This window comes from Passer domesticus, chromosome 29, assembly GCF_036417665.1.
Source record: "Passer domesticus isolate bPasDom1 chromosome 29, bPasDom1.hap1, whole genome shotgun sequence".
NCBI classification, from domain to species: Eukaryota; Metazoa; Chordata; class Aves; order Passeriformes; family Passeridae; genus Passer; species Passer domesticus.
This window is the reverse complement of record NC_087502.1, coordinates 3,847,019-3,866,724: the sequence shown is the minus strand read 5'-3', so window position 1 is coordinate 3,866,724 and position 19,706 is coordinate 3,847,019. Positions and strand designations below refer to the sequence as shown.

Below are 19,706 nucleotides of genomic sequence, written 5' to 3'. Positions count from 1 at the left end.
ATAGCCAAGGAGTCCTCTTCATCATTTCTCCTGCCATGGGGATCACAGTGAATACAATGGAGGGGAAATAACCTCATTTCTGAAATGCTGCTGAGAGCTGGAGGGACAGTTTCTGCACAGCTCATCCACAGCCCCGAGGGGGGCAGGGACATTCCCATGGTGTCCCTGAATCTGCAGGGCCAATCTGCCCACACTGGGAGCCTCTGGCCATGTCCACTTCCTTCTGCCCGGGCTGTTAGCACGTGGTCAGTGGCTGTCCACTGCCACCCCCGTGACTGGCGCTGATCTCCAAGGAGGTCTGCATCTCTCCTTGGCCATTATTCTGCAATTGGAACCCTGTGGACACTTCATCAATTCCATCCCAAGAGCATGTCAGCACAGCAGTGATGTCACAGTGTGGGAGCTCAGTACATCACTCCGGATGTCCAGAGCTACCGAGACAACCCTTGGGGGGCTCGGAGGCCCTGGAATGTTGCCAAAAGTACCTGGTGGCTTGACTTTGATCCTTTTAAAGAAATGACACCTGAAGGTGAAGAGATGAGAGAATTTCAGGTCTGAATGGTGAGGGGATGTTATTCACTTGTTAGAACTTAAGTTAGAATGCACTGTACAGGGGGGTTTTATGTATTGTACAGGGGGGTCTAGAATTCTGTGCATGGATCAGGAGTCCCAAGATGGAGGAATTTGGGCGTGCCCTGTCCTTCTTCTTTCTTCTCCTTGGCATCCATGTTCAGGATGATGTTGGCATGTGTGGATTGGTTCATAGAAAGAGTACACTTGCCAACAAGGGCAGAAAGTATTGGGAAGTAAAGGTAAATATCGAATACGTAATTTTCATTATAAAAGAGACAACCGCCTCGTGGGCGGGGGAGAGTGCCTTTGGCTGTCCTGCTGATCAGACCTCGGCTGGACAGACAGAAAATCTTTGTAGATAAGAAATAATAAACTCGACTGAAGACCGAAAGCAAGAGTCCAGACTCCTTCTTCGAGAGCGCGGCCTACCCAGAACCACTTTTTCCCGTGCTGGGGCAGAGACAAGCAACAGCCGACCCCGGCATCTGGCGTCCCTGGGTGGGCCCGAAGGGGGGCCCGAAGGTGGGCACGAAGAGCGACAGCTCGAGCGGAGAGCCGAAGAGTGAGCTGCAAAGAGAACACCCAGGCGGGCAGCACCCGAGCGGGCAGCTCCCAGGCGGGCAGTTCCCGGAGCTGGACTCATTCCCAGGAGAGCACTGATAACTCCTTGGGAAGGCAGCCAGAAGAGTCCGAAGAAGCAGCAGCCAAAGAGAGAACACCGCACTCCACTTCTCCCGAAGAGACCTCGTATCAGAACAGCCCGGAGCGGAATCAGAAGGGCCCCTGAATCCATCTCCTGTGACCTGCTGGACGGGAACCGGGAGCCTCCAGACTGCTCTGACGACATAAATTCGGTGAGAAGGTCAAAAATTAAGAAACATGGGGAACACACTCACACAGGAACAAATAGAAACATTGTCAGCCTTACAAGGCGTGACAGAAGCGTACGCAGAGGGGGTTTCTAAAAAGGAGCTCAAAGAGTTATTATTGTGGGTCAGATTTAATTATCCGTTTGCAGAAACACATGTGTTGTTTGAGGTGGGCTTTTGGCAAGAAGTTAACAGACATTTATATTTTTTAGCTACCAGAAAGGAAGAGACGGCTTTCAAGCTGTTATCTCCAGCGAGAATTATGTTAGAGGCTATCTCTGCAAGGTGTCGGAGATCAGCCAGGGAATTAGGTTCCACAACTCCCACAAGGGCGGGGAAAACAGAGCATGGCTCGGTGCAGAGATTGGCTCTGGTTCCAATTGGCCCGGGGGGGACAGCTCCCGAGGGAGAGGAGCAAGGGGAAAAGGCACTGCTTTCAGCCCTGTCATCCCAAAGTCCCAAGAGACCTCCAAAACGCCCTGAGACCCCAGAAACTGAGGGGGGTTCAGGCTCCGATTCAGATGCGAATACAATCCCAACCCCAGAACAGCTGAGATCTTCACCCAGCGAGATCGAGGGGTCGGGGACGATTGTTCCTGAATTTCGGATCTCGGGGAACGAAGGGGCGGGGGAGGCGGAAGAATCGGGAAGGGGGGTCTGCGGGGGATTGAAGGGGGATGGGGAAACGCTTTCTCGCGGCGGCGCGGCGGCGACGGCGGCGGTCGCGACCGGCGGGGGGGGCGCGGAAGCAGTGGGGAACACGAGTTTTGGCACGGGTTTTGGGGGACCCACACCGGGGGTGGCGGCCTTGGCGGGCGCCGTGCCAAAGACGCACGCGGGGGGCGAGACACGCGGGACATCCGGGAAGGGCTCCCAAATCACAGCGTCCACGTCAGACGCGGGGAACAAGCTCAGAGCAGCCGCGGAATTCCGAGCAGCACCCGTAAGTAGACGTAGGGGACGCACGGCGGTGACGCAGGACCCGGAAGTCGAACCGCGGCGGTCAGCTCGCATCGCGGAGCAAACACGGGCACGGGCGAAGCAGGGATCGTACACACGGGTACGGGGTATGGACACAGCATCAGAGAGGGAGGAGTCGGGGACAGACACTGGGGAGGAGACATCAGAAGGGGAGCGGGGCGGAGACAGTGACGTCAGTCCAGGGGAGACGGAAAGCATTCCCGAAAAAGCGCACACGCGAAAAGTGCGGACGGAGCGCGGTCGGGGGCGGGTCTGATCCTCGGTGACGTCCCAGGCGAGGAGGGGCCGATCTCGGGGCTCCGTATCCCGGGGCTCCACCCCTTCTCCGGTTCCAGTTTCCTCGATCCCAACCCCTGTGGTTCAAACCACTCCCATCTCAGGGCGGTGCTCAGGTGTTCAACCTCCATTGCTGGCTCAGCCAAAATCCGTGCAGGCTCAGGTTCCACAAACACAACTGCTGCAGCCAATCGATACGGCTGAGGAGCCGATCGAGCTCGTGACGTCATCGCACCTGTCCAGGCAACCCAGTGGGGGGATGACCGAAATGCAGGGCAGAGCCACAACGTTATCTCGTGGCAGGACTGCAACCATGCAGCAGTTTTTTCCAGCAACATATAAAGGGAAGGCAACGTTAAAGAAAACAGTACCACAGTTAGAACTTAAAGATACATTATACGAGGATCAAGGGCAAGAAGAAGACGTGATACGAATCGCAGCATCAGAGGGAATTCCGGCATGGATGTTTTCAGCAGCAGAAGCAAAGAAAGGATATATGCCATCATTTGATGCGATGAAAAGGATGCAGACACAAGAGTTTCAAATTCCTTATTTAAGTCCAGGAGCGAGGCCAAAGACCTCGAGTCAAAGACTGTTTGAAAAACAATCACTGCTGACATCAAAGACTCCACTGTGCATGCAATTGCCAAAAGAATTTCTACAGGAAGAAGAGGAACAACCAATGAAAATGGTGGATTGGAAACAAATCAAAAAGGAACTGACAGAAGAAGCTTTGCTGCAAGGATCAGGAGATTTGACAATGCCAGTGACATATGATGCGCAGGGGCAGAATCCAAGGTGGGAGAGATTGAATCACGATGTGATCAAAGACTTAGCGAGAGCTGTTCAACGCAATGGACTGGATTCACCATACTTTAAACAGCTCCTGAGGGGGACATTTAACATGTATGACCTGACGCCATTTGATATTCGAAGCCTTGTGTCAATGATTCTCACAGACACGCAGAATCTCATCTGGGAAAGAAGATGGCGAAGATATCTCACAGAGTTGAGGAACAATTATCAAGGCGGGCCAAACGCGAACCTCACTGAAGCACAGTTGGCAGGAGATCCTCCAGATGACAATCCAGCAGAACAAGCGGTACGTCTTCCAAGGCGAGTGTTGAATGACATCAAGGAAGCGGCGCGGAAAGCGATCTTGCAGATCGCTCCAGCAGGAGTTCCAGATGTCCCATTTTCAACCATCAGGCAAGGTCCCACAGAACCATATTCATCATTCATAGATCGACTCACGCAAGCGGTGGATCGGCAGGTGACCATCGAAGCTGCGAAGCGACCACTCTTGGAAAGTCTCGCATTCGGCAATGCCAACCCGGATTGCCAACGAGTCATCACTGCAATGCCAGGAAGACCATCCTTGGCAGAGATGGTGGAAGCATGCAGCAAGGTGGGAACACCTCAGCATGTTGCGTCGATCGTGAGAGATGAATTGAGAGGAGAGTGGGAAAGCCAGCTGAGAGAACACTCGGGAAAGCGATCAGAAGGAGAGATGCTGGACAAAATATTTCAACAGCAGAATGAAATTCTTGCAATCATCAAAAAGAAAAACAATCCACCAAGAGGACAGTGACACAGGCCTTCAAAAACAATTCTTACAGATCTAGAAATGATGGCACAAATCATCATCAAGGGGAGAACAAGATTGTTGACAATGGCAGGACGAGAATTTTCAATCATTCATTTACCATTGAAAAAAGATTATTTTAAATGGGCGATGCAGAAATCAAAAGATTTAATAATTGCATTATTAGCTTTCCCAGGAACTTGCACAATTCATTTTCCACAACACAGAGTGCTGCAGTCGCAAATATGTTACAGGGCAAAGCCAAGAATAAGTGAAGAACCTCTGGACGGGATCACAGTATTCACTGATGGCTCAGGGAAGACACACAAGTCAGTGATCACATGGGTGAACTCAGAGACAGGGAAATGGGACTCGGATGTGAGGATGATTCAGGGTTCTCCACAAATTGTGGAATTGGCAGCAGTCACTCGAGCATTTCAGTTGTTTGAACAACCTCTCAATTTGATTACGGATTCCGCATATGTCGCGGGGGTAGTCAGACGCTTGGAAGGTTCACTCTTGAAAGAGGCCAACAATGAAATATTGTATTCATATTTGGTGAGCATGAAAACTTTGTTGGAAAATAGAGAACATGAATATTTTATCACACACATCAGAGCTCACACAACACTTCCAGGATTTTTAGCAGAGGGGAATGCTCGAGCAGACAGGTTGACAATGCCCATTTCACAGACACTCCCAGACATTTTTGAGCAGGCAAAATTAAGTCATAGTTTTTTTCATCAGAATGCACATGCATTGATGGAATCCTTTCGTCTCACAAAAACTCAGGCGAGAGAGATCATCAATGCTTGTCCAGATTGTCAACTTGTACAGCCGCCAGCCTCAACAGGAGCGGTCAATCCGCGAGGACTGGAAAGTCTTCAACTATGGCAAACAGATGTCACAAAATATCCCTCATTTGGGAGGCTCAAAAATGTTCATGTTTCAGTTGATACATTTTCGGGAGCAGTCTTTGCTTCAGCACATGCAGGAGAAACAGCAGACCATGCTTGTCGACACTTTCTACAAGCATTTGCGTCATTGGGCGTGCCTCAGGAAATAAAAACAGATAATGGTCCAACTTATACAGGCAGGGTGCTTGACAAATTTTTGAAAAAATGGGGTGTCAGACATACCTTTGGTATTCCACATACACCCACAGGTCAAGCAATCATTGAAAGAACACACCATACCTTAAAATCCCTTCTAGATAGACAGAGGAGGGGGGAGCCAGAGGCGACGCCACACATGAAACTAAATAAAGCATTGTATGTGTTGAATTTCCTAAATAGTTCATCCTCAGAACCCAATCCTCCGATCTTGAGACACTTCTCAAACAGTTCACAAGCAAGATTAAGGGAGAATCCTTTAGTTTTGGTCAGAAACCCAGAATCAGGACAGATAGAAGGTCCTTTCAAACTAATCACTTGGGGCAAGGGTTTCGCTTGTGTTTCCACAGAGCAAGGTCCGAAGTGGGTGTCGGCACGACACGTGAAGCCGTTTCGAACGCAAGAACAAAAGAACACAGATCCCGGAAACAGAGAGACAAGTACTCAGACAGAGGAGGAGACTCAAACTACAAGCAATAATCTAGAAGAAACAGAAGAATAAAAGACTTTGGGGGGTTTTCTGAAAAACTTTGGGTGGAAAATGGTGATATTTAGTCAGAAAGGTGGGGTGATGAACTTTGCAATGTTCATGTGTTTTGTCTCATTGCCAATGGTTTTGAACAACAAAGCAAATTTACCAGTCAATCAGCCAGAGAAAAATGTTTGGGAAGCTTTAGCCCAGGCAGCAGATTTAGATAGCATTTGCCTGACGCACTCCAGACCAGGGAGGCCATTTTCAGCATGCATGATTGGATTGCCAGTGAGTGAATGGCCAATTCCAGGACACACTGCAATCGAGATCTCACAGGTCGTTAAAGATCCTGTGAATGAATGGTATACTTGGATACATTCTCTTCCTGTGGCTTCTTCTGAACCTCAGGAATTGGAGATTTTCGGGTCCATGACAATGAATGTATGCATGAAATTTGAAATTTCAGGTACAGCAAAGCCAAACAAAACTATTGATGTTACTCCCAGTCATGAATTCTACAGAAATGCGTCAGCCTGGTGCAACAACACCATGGTGACAGACAAAGGGTCACTCCAAGTCCCAGTGCAACTGCCAAGGGGATTTTTTTTGATTTGTGGAGACAGGATTTGGCATGGTATTCCTGCGAATGCCAAGGGAGGTCCATGCAGCATTGGAAGAATTTCAATGCTGACGCCAGATTTAAAGATGCAGAAAGAACAAAAACATAAAGAAAAAAGATCTTTACAATATTTCTATGAGAATTGTGATGACAGGGTTTACACTTGGAGCAAGGCAAGGAGAATTGCGATAGCAATTTTCTCACCTCAGGCAGCATCAGGAATTGCGTTGACTCAATTGGATCGTATGGGTTGTTGGCTGAGCAAGCATGCTCAATCAGTCTCTCTTGCACTGAGTGACATGTTACAAGACATGAACAGTGTAAGACAGGCAACTCTGCAAAACAGAGCAGCAATCGATTATCTTTTGCTTGCTCACGGCCATGGGTGCAAAGAATTTGAAGGAATGTGCTGTATGAATCTCTCCGACCATTCCAGGTCAATTCATGAAAATATTGAAAAAATAGAGGAGAGTATGAAGAAACTTGGCGAGATCACAGGATCTTGGATTGAGGACATGGCAAAGTTTTTTGATCTTTCACCTTTGGGAAAAGAAATTTTAAAGATAGGGTTTCAAATTTTGGTGATTCTCATAGTTCTCTTGATTGTAATCCCATGCATTCTTTTGTGTGTGCGGGGTGTCATGAGTCGAGTTGTAAAGAGGGTGCTTTTGGTGCAAACAGAAGGGGGAGATGTGGGAGCTCAGTACATCACTCCGGATGTCCAGAGCTACCGAGACAACCCTTGGGGGGCTCGGAGGCCCTGGAATGTTGCCAAAAGTACCTGGTGGCTTGACTTTGATCCTTTTAAAGAAATGACACCTGAAGGTGAAGAGATGAGAGAATTTCAGGTCTGAATGGTGAGGGGATGTTATTCACTTGTTAGAACTTAAGTTAGAATGCACTGTACAGGGGGGTTTTATGTATTGTACAGGGGGGTCTAGAATTCTGTGCATGGATCAGGAGTCCCAAGATGGAGGAATTTGGGCGTGCCCTGTCCTTCTTCTTTCTTCTCCTTGGCATCCATGTTCAGGATGATGTTGGCATGTGTGGATTGGTTCATAGAAAGAGTACACTTGCCAACAAGGGCAGAAAGTATTGGGAAGTAAAGGTAAATATCGAATACGTAATTTTCATTATAAAAGAGACAACCGCCTCGTGGGCGGGGGAGAGTGCCTTTGGCTGTCCTGCTGATCAGACCTCGGCTGGACAGACAGAAAATCTTTGTAGATAAGAAATAATAAACTCGACTGAAGACCGAAAGCAAGAGTCCAGACTCCTTCTTCGAGAGCGCGGCCTACCCAGAACCACTTTTTCCCGTGCTGGGGCAGAGACAAGCAACAGCCGACCCCGGCATCACAGCACTTGTGCCTCTTGTCAAGGATCCCCCACGGGGACACTCTGGTCTCTGAGTCCTGGGGCACTCCACAGGAAAATCTTCCTGGACCCTGCAGCTCCTTGGGCAAGTTCCAGAGCAAACAGTTAAGGCAGTGGCCTGAAATGTTTTCATAGCTGGGCTACAACACGTCTGGGATGGATCCACATTGTCCCTGGGGAAAGAGAGGTGCACAACCCTTCACTAATGCCCTGGAATGTCAAACAGGAGTCACTGCCAAGGACAGCTCTTGGGAATCACTTCACCATGGATTTTCCTTCCTGGAAACCCAAGATATATGAATGTCTTCCTGAAGCTTAAGGGCCTGGGTAAACAGGGCTTGTCAGAGATGCTGATAAGGGACCAACACCCCTGCTCCTCACAGGGCACCTCTGTTACCCCAATGAGGTCCGAGTGGCTGCCTGGGGACAGGTGCCCCCTTCCCCATGTCCCTGGGATGGGCACATCCTGCTCAGGGCCAGCACTGGCCTTAGTTCAGGGCCAGGCCATTGCAGAGACCCTGTGTGGGGCCAAGGGCCCTGGGGAGCTGCAGCCCATGGCAGCCAGGGCCAGGGCTGGAGTTTGAGCCTCGCTGGGGATGGGGTCCCTGGCACCCTGCATGTGGCAGCTGTGCAGAGCGGGACACGGGTGCTCTGGGTGGGCACGGTGGCCGTGGGTGGGACAGGCTGAGGGGCAGGGCAGGGGACATTGGCCTCTGCACTCTGCTCTGGGGCTGGAGATGGGACTGGTTTGGGGCCAGCAGGGAAAGGGAAATGGAGTGGTCTGGCTGAGAGAACAAGCACACCTGAAGCATTGCCCAAGGCTCAGCCTTGTCTGCAAGGTGATCAACAGGTGATCAACACTGCCCAGTGCTCCCAGTGTCTCCAGGGGCTGCAGATCCCAATCACCTGCCTGCCCTTGACTCAAAGTCCTGCCACATTCCTGCTTTCCCTGAGTCTGGGGTCCTGATGCCCCTGGAAGAACGGTCAGTGCTCACCACTGTTTCCTCAAAGTGCCAGAGCAGGAAGAGGGACAATTCTGCTGGGGCCCAACAGATTTTGGGATGGGCTCAGCGCTGGGGTGTCCCACAGGGAAAGCTCTGGTAGTGAAGGGGCAGCAGGAGATGGGGGTATGTGGCTCTGGGGGCTGTTGGAGGATGGATTGTGTTGGAGTGGGGGTTGTCCCCACCAGGGATCCATCTGGTCTCAGCTCCCCCATGCACAGACCACCCTGCACCAGGCAGTCCCAGAAAGCCCAAGATGTCTGAATGACTTCCTGCTGCCTCAGGGCCTGGGTAAACAGGGCTTGTCCGAGATGCTGCTAAGGGACCAACAACCCTGCTCCTCACAGGGCACCTCTGTTACCCCAATGAGGTCTGAGTGGCTGCCTGGGGACAGGTGCCCCCTTCCCCATGTCCCTGGGATGGGCACATCCTGCTCAGGGCCAGTGCTGGCCTGGGCCCAGAGCCAGGGCCATGCCCCCGGTGCTCTGGGAGGGCTCAGTGGCTGCAGGTGTGACAGGATGAGGGGCAGGGCAGGGCACATTCCCCTCTGGGCATGGAGACTGGATGGGATTGGCATCTGCAGGGAATGGGATATCAGATTGTGTGCATGTGGGAATTGCCACGCCTGAGCCGTTCCCCAACCCTCAGCCTTGTCTGCAGGTGATCAACATTGCCCAGTGCTCCCAGTGTCTGCAGTGACTGGAGATGCCAATCACCCACCTGATCACACGTCCCTTGTTCCCCTTGTTCTCCCACATGTTGGGTTTGGGGCCAGGCTCAGCTCTGGGCTGTCCCACAGGGAAAGCTCGGGGAGGAGATGGGCAGCAGGAGATGGGGGATCTGGCACTGGGGGTGTTGGAGGATGGATTGTGTTGGACTGGGGGTTGTCCCCACAGGGTCCCCAGATGCCTTTGGCTCCCTGCCTGCCCCCCTTGGCCCCCCAGGTGCCTGGACCCTTCCAGGGGCAGCTGCCCTGTGCAGGAAGCTGGAGGGATGCCGGGCAAAGGGGCTGGATCCGTGCCACAGGTGGGGTGGACTCTGTGCCAGGGCTGGGCTTGTGGCCAGGGCTGGGGGCTGTGCCAAGCTGGGCTTTGGCCTGGGGGCTAGCAGGGAGGGTGCAGGGAGGAGTCCCAGCAGGGATAAAGGTGCTCCTCACCTGCTGCAGCCTCAGGCATTGCTGCCCAGAGCCAGAGGAAGATGAAGGTGGCTGTGCTCAGCGTGGCCCTGCTCTTCTGCATCCTGCTGTGCCCCCCGGCACAGGCCAAGGTGAGGCACCAGCCAAACGCTGTCCCCACATCCTGCCCTTTCTACCCTCCCAACCCACCCTTTTGGTCCCTCCTCTGTATCCCATTCAGGGTCCCCAAACTCCCTCCCACTGACCATTCCCAAGGCCTTTCCTTCCACGTCTCCCCTCCATTCTTTGCCTTTCTTCCTCTCCAATGCAGGAGGGTCTCCCTGTACAATTCCCTGACTCAACCCCCACTCCCACACCATCTCTCATTCCTGTTGGTTTTGTCCCCAACCATCCTCATCATTCTGTCCCCACTTAGCCCGTCCCTTGCACTCCCATGTCCCTACACTGCAATTCCTTTCTCCTCCCCTGTACCTCACACTCTGCTCCTTCCACGCCCCCAGCCCTGTCTCATGGGCCCTCAGTTGACCCCAGATCAGTGTCTTTGGGTCTCCCCCACCTCCAGCAGATCTCCTTGGAGGCCCTGAATTCTCATCCCTCTGCCTGGGCCCTGCTCCCTGCACCCGTGTCCCCCCACAGCCCCACAAGGTCCAGTCCAGACCAAGCCTTTGTTCTCCTTTCCAGGCACTCCTGGAAGGAACCCAAGATGATCTCCGGGAGGTGAGTGGGCTGCTGGCATTGGAGGGCATCCCCTCAGGGAATTGGGTGGCAGTTCATTCCCCCCATCCCTCGCTGGCACTGGGGACATCCCAGTGACCAGCCAGGTCTCCTGCTCTCTCTGCAGTTGGATTTAGACAACGTCGTGAACCTGGAAACGCCTCTGGTGGGTACCACGAGTTCTGCCGGTGTCAGACCCTCCCCTTGCATGGCCACTACAGCCCAGCCCATCCCAGTCTGTCCCAGCACAGCCCAGTGCACCCCTACTGACAGCCCAGACAGCAGCGTGCCCCACGGCTCCTCGCCAGGGAAGCCTTTGCCCAGGGCCCCTGCTGCATTCCTGTCCCTGTCACCCCAGGACCCCCTGGATCAGCCAGGACGCAGCCCCTGCCCCAACTGTGCCTCTTGGCCAGGAGCCCAGTGCTTCTGGGCAGGAGCACAGCAGCTCCTGCAGCCCATTGCTCCTGCAGCCCCTTCCCCAAGGCCCCCCCTGCTCTCCCCTGCCTCCCAGTCCAGCCCAGTGCCCCCAGTGGGTCTCTCATGCTGCCTTTGTCCCCAGCCCCCTCTGTATGAAAACGTGCGGGATCTTCTGCGTTTGAAGCGCCTGGCTGCCTCTCTGGATGCCTAGGTGAGCCGTGCCTGCAGGGACAGGGGTGGAGACAAAGCCCATCCATGGCCCAGTGTGCTCCAGAGTCACGTTCTGGCGTTTGTCTTTTAGGATTGGAAGCTGTGGGGTCACCGGTGTCCCGATCCCCTCTGGTGGCATGAGGAGATGATCATCCCTGGAGGAACCCTCTGATCCCCTGGGAGCCCTGGGCCATTTCCCTTCAATAATCAATAATCAATAAACCCTTTCAGCAAAGTCACACTGTGTGTGTGTGTATCCATATCTATAGGTATTTTACAAACAAAAATGCCCCAGATTTTGAAGAGGTTTTCTCCAGAGATGTTCTCTTGTCTCTGTGTCCATGTGCTCATCCCATCATAGTGTCACTGTCACCTCCACACATCTCTGACCCCGCTGGCACCTCCCAGGTTGGCGCTGAGCTCCTCCCTCCTGCTCCCCAGCCCCAGCAATGACCATGGCAGGGAGCTCAGAGCAGGAGCAGTCAGGCCAGGGATGGAGAAGGAGCATCTGGCAGAGGGAGGAAGAATCCCCCATTCCAGGGGCTGTGTGGGGTGCACAGGGGGCAGCTGTGTCCCCTGCCAGCCCCAGGGCTGCAAAGCAGGGAGGAGTTGTCTCAGCTGCCTCAGCTGAATCGCTTCCCACAGCCCTTGGCCTGGGAAGTCTCTGGCTGCAGCACAACCTGCACAGGAGACTTTGCACCTGGAAGAGAAAAGAAAGGAATTGTTTCTGCCCTCTCCCTCATCTCTCCCCTTCCGCTGATTTTCTTGTCATCTGTTAGCAAAACCAACCAAAAAGCATCTGCACTGAGGTGTTTCTGAGGGTCAGATCCTAAATAGGGCCAAAGGAAGGTTTTCTGCCAGGGCAAAAGGGAGAAATGTGGAAGTTGATCTGAGAGTTGAACACATGACAGTTTCTAAACACTGGAAATGCAGAGGCTACAACAACAGAGTTTGCAGTTTGAATGGTCCATTTTCCTTCCTCTTCCCACTGCTCATTTGTCCCATTCCAACTCCAGAGAAGCAGATTCTGGAAAGCAGACCTGCAGGGAGTCTTGGAGTCCTCATCCCAGAGAGAGAGAGAGAGGAAGGAAGAGTGAAATCGGGAAAAAATTCCAGTTGTTTTCTCAGTCATAACAACCACAAATAGCTCTGTACTCCTTGTGCAGTATCCAGGTGATGAGGCCCAGTGCTCCTTTTTAACGCCAAATCGCAGCACTTTGGGAATAGTTCCAGGACTAGAACAAACCACAGGCCAATAATTGACCCACTTTGGTTCCTAAATCAGAATCATGAAACTTCTCCCAAGCTGTGTTTCCCTGCAGTAAAGAGGGCAGTGTGATTGCCTTTGTCCTGAGTATCTCCTGAGTTCATGACTTCAGATCGACTGGAACGGTCCCGGCACCCCAAAAGCGGCCACAATGAGCAGGATCAAACCTCCAGGTCACCATTCAATGCTCTCCATCCCTGCCTTCCAGAGTCCAGCAGCAATTCCTGCTGCTTCCCCCGCTCTGGGTCAGCCTGCTGGGATCGCTCTGGTGTGCAGAGCCAGTCCCTGCAGGACAAAGCGCTCGGAGCCGCTCTGTGTCCCGCAGCGTCGGCATCTCCTGTGCCGCTCCACGGCCGTGGGGCCTGTGCCACCAATGTGCCACCAATGTGACACCAATGAGCCTGCAATGTGCCACCAATGTTCCACCATTGTGCCACCAGTGTGCCACCTATCTGCCACCACTGTCCATGGCTGAGCTACCAATGTTCATTACTGTAAATCAAAGGTGTCTCTGATGTTGGTGAGGGAATGAAGAGGTGGACTCCATTAATATCAGAAAGCTAATTTATTACTTTATTATACTATACTGTATGCATTACATCTAAACTGAATCTGCCAAGCACTCATCTCTTCACACAACTGCACAGAACTGCACTCATCTCGTGACTCTCCCCTGACTGGCAGCCGACAGTCCGACACACACACTCTCTTGGCCCTAATAGGCCCAGGAAACAAAACATCCTCACTTTGGGTAAACAATCTCCATATTGCATTCTACTTTGGCACAACACACACACAGCAAATGAGATAAGAATTGTGTCTTCCCTTTCTCTGAGCTTCAGAGAATGTTAATCTCAGAAATCCTTGGAAAGAATTGTGCCTTGCTTTTCTCTATGAAAGGAAACGTAGCAACAGTTCATGGCTATGGTTCCTGTTCCACCACTGTTCCACCTTTTCCATGGTTACTCCACTGCTGCTCCAAAGCTGCTCCAGTGCTGCTCTGGGGATCTTCCTCTGAACTCTGAGCACAGTTCCTCTGCTTGTCCACCACAGTTCCACCACTGCTCCAGCACTGCTCATCTCCTGCTGTTCCAGAGCTCTGTCTCTGCTCCTCCCCTGCTCCCCTGTTGTTCCACGGCTGCTGCTTCTGTTCCAGTGCTGCTGCCACAGCTGCAGTGTCACGGAGAGGGGAACGTTCAGGCATCACCCACTGTGGTGTCACAGAGACCAGGACAAGGGAACTGCCACAGCTGTGGTGTCACAGAGAGAGGAAGGTTGGGGCGGCTGCTGCTGTGGTGTCATAGAAGGGAACGCTGGGGCTGCCACTGCTGTGCTGTCACAAACAGGGGAACATTTGGGGCTGCCTCCCCTGCGGTGTCATAGAGAGGGGAGTGTTGGGGCTGCCACTGCAATGCTGTCATAGAGAGGAGAACGCTGGGAGTGCCACCTCTGTGGTGTCTCAGAGAGGGGAACGCTGGGGGTGCAACTGCTTTGGTGTCATAGACAGGGTATTGCCGCTGCTGTCATGTCACTGACAGGGGAACACTGGGACTGCAGATGTTGAGGTGTCACAGAGAGGGGAATGTTGGAACTGCCACTGCGGTGCTGTCATAGGGAGTAGAACTTTGGATGGCCACCCCTGCAGTGTCACAGAGAGGGGAACTTTGGGGCTGCCACCACTGGGGTTTCACAGAGAAGGGAACACTGGGCTTACAACTGCTTCAGTGTCACAGACAAGGTGACACTGGTATTGCCACTGCTGTCGTGTCACAAAGGGGGAACACCGAGCTTGACAACACTATAGTGTCACTGACAGGGGAACACTGGGACTGCCAGTGCTGCAGTGTCACAGAGAGGTGAAGGCTGGAGCTGCTACTTCTGTGTTTTCATAGACTAGGGAACGTTCGGTCTGCCACCCATGTGGTGTCAGAGAAATTGGAACCTTGGGTCTGTCACCACTGTTTTCTCATAGAGAGGGGAATCTTTGGTTTGCCACTGTGCTGGTGTCAGACAGAGGGGAACGCTGGGGGTGCCACCTATGGTGTCAGAGAGAGGGGGACTAGGGGGAGGGCCACAGCTGTGTTGTCACAGAGAGGGGAACGTGGGGGCTGTAACTGCTGTGGTGTCATAGAGAGAGGAATGTTGGGATTGCCACCACTGTGGCGTCACAGAGAGGGGAATGCTGGTGCTGCTACTGCTCTGGTGTAACAGAGAAGGAAATGTTGGGGCAGCCGTTGATGTGGGGTCATAAAGATTGGAATTTTGGAACTGTCACCCTTGTGGTGTCACAGAGAGGGAAATGTTGGAATTGCCACTGCTGTGGTCTCACAGAGCAGAGAACACTGCCAAACCTCCCCTGGTGCTGTGCCCACTCCAGTGCTGCTCCTCTGTGACACTGCAGGGCCACCTGGGGACATTGTGACACTACAGGGCCTCCTGGGGACACTGTGAAACTGCAGAGATTCATGGAGACATGGTGACACCACAGGGCCTCCTGGGGACATGGTGACACTGCTGAGACTGATGAGATCACAGGGGCCCTGTGACACTCCAGGCCCTTGTAGAATCCAGAGGCCACTTTAAGGCCATGGGCCCTCATGGAGTCAAGAGGAGTCTGCCAACCTGTGGGGCTTCATGAAACCATCCACTGTGATCACTCAGGGCCTCATGGTTCCCAGGAACCATTGTGACTCTGTAGGACTGAATGGAACCAAGGGGACACTGCGACACTGTGGTGTCTCAGGGAATCTAGGGGCCCTCGTGACACAGCCAGGCCAGTTGGAAGCAATGATCCATTGGGATACCTCAGGGCCTTGTGGAGTCCAGGGGTTCTTGCGACACTGTGGGACGTCATGAGACCAAAGGGGCCCTGGGATTCTGTGGGGCCTCATAGAGCCAAATGGGCCCTGGGATTCTGTGGGGCCTCATGGAACCAAAGGGGCCCTGGTGACACGGTGGCTGCTCGGAGATGTCTGTGGCTAGCCCTGTCTCCTGGCCCGTGCCAAGAGTGGCCACTCCCTATCTGCCCTTTGGGCCCGTTTGGCTGCTGGTACAAGCAGGGCTGCTTGTCTCCCAGAAGCAGCAGGCTGCTCTGTGCAGCTACTGATGTCCCGAGCCGAGAAATCCAGAGCGAAGGAAAGAGAGGGATCGCTTGTGTAGGTTCCCTAGAGGCTTTAATATCTGACAGGGTCCAGGGACAACTGACAGCAAGTCCAGGCTTACAACAGCTGCAGTACGGGGGAGTGAACATGGGGTGGATACAAACCAGGACCAATGGCAGGAAACCTGGGCAGGAGCACAGGGCAGCGTCCACATTATGACAACCAATGGGGAACAACAGGGCAGGAGAGCAGACTGAGCATACCAATAGGTATTCGAGGGATACAAGATGGACACAGAAGATTCTAGAGCTCAAGGTGTGGTTTCTGTAATGGACAAGGGAGGTGGACAGGGTTTCCTGAGTGGCAGGGAAGGGTCTGGAATAAGGGGTAGGTCTTGAGGTAGATGGACCAGGGGATGGGAAGGTACATCTCCGGTGCAAACCAGTATGCATGGGGAACAACCAGAACAAACTACTTTCACTTATAACACAACTGTTTCATAACAAAGGAACTTACTACTACACCCCGGGATTCTGTGGGGCCTCCTGGAACCAAGGAGACTCAGAGACACCGCAGGGCCTCCTGGTTCTCAGTCTCTTCTGACACTTGAGTCCATCTCCAGAGACACAAAACTGGGCAGCCTGAGCCTGTTGATCCAGAATATTCCCTTCTCCATGGGAGGACGTTCCTGCCATCTGTGCTGCTGTGTGTTCCCTCCGCTCCCCGGGGGGAATTGAATCCTACAAGAGACACCGACCACTCCTGTAGCTGACACCACAGGGCCTCCTGTGGGGTGGGAGCAGAGACATCTTTTCCTCCATCATGTTGCTCAGAGCTCATCCAACCAGGAATATTTCCAAGGATGGGGCATGCACCAGGTGTCTGGGAAACCTGTGCCAGTGTTTCACCAACCACAGCATCAAAGATTTCTTCCTTATCGCTAGTCTGAATTTATCCTCTTCTGCTTTAAAACCATTTCGTCTTCTCCAGCTGAGACAGATCCTACTAAAACATTTCTCCCCACGTTTCCTGTGAGTTTCCTTGAAGTCCTGCAAGGTCACTGTGGGGTCTTCCCATGGCCTTTTCTGATCTAGGCTGAACTGCCCCAACTCCCACAGCCTGTCTCTGTCATAGAGGTGCTGCAAGCATTTGGAGCATCTCAGCCTCCTCTGGAACTGCCCCACGAATTCTGAGCCTTTCCTGTGCTGAGGACCCCACTGTAAAAGGTTGATGCAAAAGCAGCAGACATGTCTCTTCACAGAGAAAAGCAAGGCACAACTTCCCAAGAATATTTCTGAGATCCACATTCTTTGAACCCCAGAAAAAGGAAAAACAATTCTTATCTCATTTGCTGTGCCTGTGTTTGTGCAGAAGTTGAATGCAATATGCAGACTGTCTACCCAAAGTGATGGTGTTTTGTTTCCCTGGCCTATCAGGGCCAAGCGTGTGTGTGTGTCGGGACTGTCGGCAGTTGAGAGCAGAGTTGAGTGCTTGGCAGATTCAGTTTAGATGTAGTGTAATTTAGTGTAATATAGTATATAATATCGTAGTATAATATAGTAATTAATTGCCCTTTGATAGCCAAGGAGTCCTCTTCATCATTTCTCCTGCCATGGGGATCACAGTGAATACAATGGAGGGGAAATAACCTCATTTCTGAAATGCTGCTGAGAGCTGGAGGGACAGTTTCTGCACAGCTCATCCACAGCCCCGAGGGGGGCAGGGACATTCCCATGGGGTTCCTGAAGCTGCAGGGCCAATCTGCCCACACTGGGAGCCTCTGGCCATGTCCACTTCCTTCTGCCCGGGCTGTTAGCACGTGGTCAGTGGCTGTCCACTGCCACCCCCGTGACTGGCGCTGATCTCCAAGGAGGTCTGCATCTCTCCTTGGCCATTATTCTGCAATTGGAACCCTGTGGACACTTCATCAATTCCATCCCAAGAGCATGTCAGCACAGCAGTGATGTCACAGCACTTGTGCCTCTGGTCAAGGATCCCCCATGGGGACACTCTGGTCTCTGAGTCCTGGGGCACTCCACAGGAAAATCTTCCTGGACCCTGCAGCTCCTTGGGCAAGTTCCAGAGCAAACAGTTAAGGCAGTGGCCTGAAATGTTTTCATAGCTGGGCTACAACACGTCTGGGATGGATCCACATTGTCCCTGGGGAAAGAGAGGTGCACAACCCTTCACTAATGGCCAGGAATGTCAAACAGGAGTCACTGCCAAGGACAGCTCTTGGGAATCACTTCACCATGGATTTTCCTTCCTGGAAACCCAAGATATATGAATGTCTTCCTGAAGCTTAAGGGCCTGGGTAAACAGGGCTTGTCAGAGATGCTGATAAGGGACCAACACCCCTGCTCCTCACAGGGCACCTCTGTTACCCCAATGAGGTCCGAGTGGCTGCCTGGGGACAGGTGCCCCCTTCCCCATGTCGCTGGGATGGGCACATCCTGCTCAGGGCCAGCACTGGCCTCAGTTCAGGGCCAGGGCATTGCAGAGACCCTGTGTGGGGCCAAGGGCCCTGGGGAGCTGCAGCCCATGGCAGCCAGGGCCAGGGCTGGAGTTTGAGCCTCGCTGGGGATGGGGTCCCTGGCACCCTGCATGTGGCAGCTGTGCAGAGCGGGACACGGGTGCTCTGGGTGGGCACGGTGGCCGTGGGTGGGACAGGCTGAGGGGCAGGGCAGGGGACATTGGCCTCTGCACTCTGCTCTGGGGCTGGAGATGGGACTGGTTTGGGGCCAGCAGGGAAAGGGAAATGGAGTGGTCTGGCTGAGAGAACAAGCACACCTGAGGCATTGCCCAAGGCTCAGCCTTGTCTGCAAGGTGATCAACAGGTGATCAACACTGCCCAGTGCTCCCAGTGTCTCCAGGGGCTGCAGATCCCAATCACCTGCCTGCCCTTGACTCAAAGTCCTGCCACATTCCTGCTTTCCCTGAGTCTGGGGTCCTGATGCCCCTGGAAGAACGGTCAGTGCTCACCACTGTTTCCTCAAAGTGCCAGAGCAGGAAGAGGGACAATTCTGCTGGGGCCCAACAGATTTTGGGATGGGCTCAGCTCTGGGCTGTCCCACAGGGAAAGCTCTGGGAGGGAAGGGGCAGCAGGAGATGGGGGTATGTGGCTCTGGGGGCTGTTGGAGGATGGATTATGTTGGAGTGGGGGTTGTCTCCACCAGGGATCCATCTGGTCTCAGCTCCCCCATGCACAGACCCCCCTGCACCAGGCTGTCCCAGAAAGCCCAAGATGTCTGAATGACTTCCTGCTGCCTCAGGGCCTGGGTAAACAGGGCTTGTCTGAGATGCTGATAAGGGACCAACACCCCTGCTCCTCACAGGGCACCTCTGTTACCCCAATGAGGTCCGAGTGGCTGCCTGGGGACAGGTGCCCCCTTCCCCATGTCCCTGGGATGGGCACATCCTGCTCAGGGCCACTGCTGGCCTGGGCCCAGAGCCAGGGCCATGCCCCCGGTGCTCTGGGAGGGCTCAGTGGCTGCAGGTGTGAGAGGATGAGGGGCAGGGCAGGGCATATTCCCCTCTGGGCATGGAGACTGGATGGGATTGGCATCTGCAGGGAATGGGATATCAGATTGTGTGCATGTGGGAATTGCCACGCCTGAGCCATTCCCCAACCCTCAGCCTTGTCTGCAGGTGTTCCGCATTGCCCAGTGCTCCCAGTGTCTGCAGTGACTGGAGATGCCAATCACCCACCTGATCACACGTCCCTTGTTCCCCTTGTTCTCCCACATGTTGGGTTTGGGGCCAGGCTCAGCTCTGGGCTGTCCCACAGGGAAAGCTCGGGGAGGAGATGGGCAGCAGGAGATGGGGGATCTGGCACTGGGGGTGTTGGAGGATGGATTGTGTTGGACTGGGGGTTGTCCCCACAGGGTCCCCAGATGCCTTTGGCTCCCTGCCTGCCCCCCTTGGCCCCCCAGGTGCCTGGACCCTTCCAGGGGCAGCTGCCCCATGCAGGAAGCTGGAGGGATGCCGGGCAAGGGGGCTG

At 53.5% G+C, this 19,706-nt stretch overlaps 1 long non-coding RNA gene across 1 annotated transcript; it reads left to right on the top strand.

The window, feature by feature from the left end:
• The first annotated feature begins 402 nt into the window (after positions 1 to 402).
• Positions 403 to 7,747, top strand: LOC135287426 (uncharacterized). Its single transcript, XR_010351104.1, has 2 exons — positions 403 to 1,427; positions 5,747 to 7,747. It is a non-coding gene; the product is annotated as an uncharacterized LOC135287426 (long non-coding RNA).
• Positions 7,748 to 19,706: the final 11,959 nt, after the last annotated feature.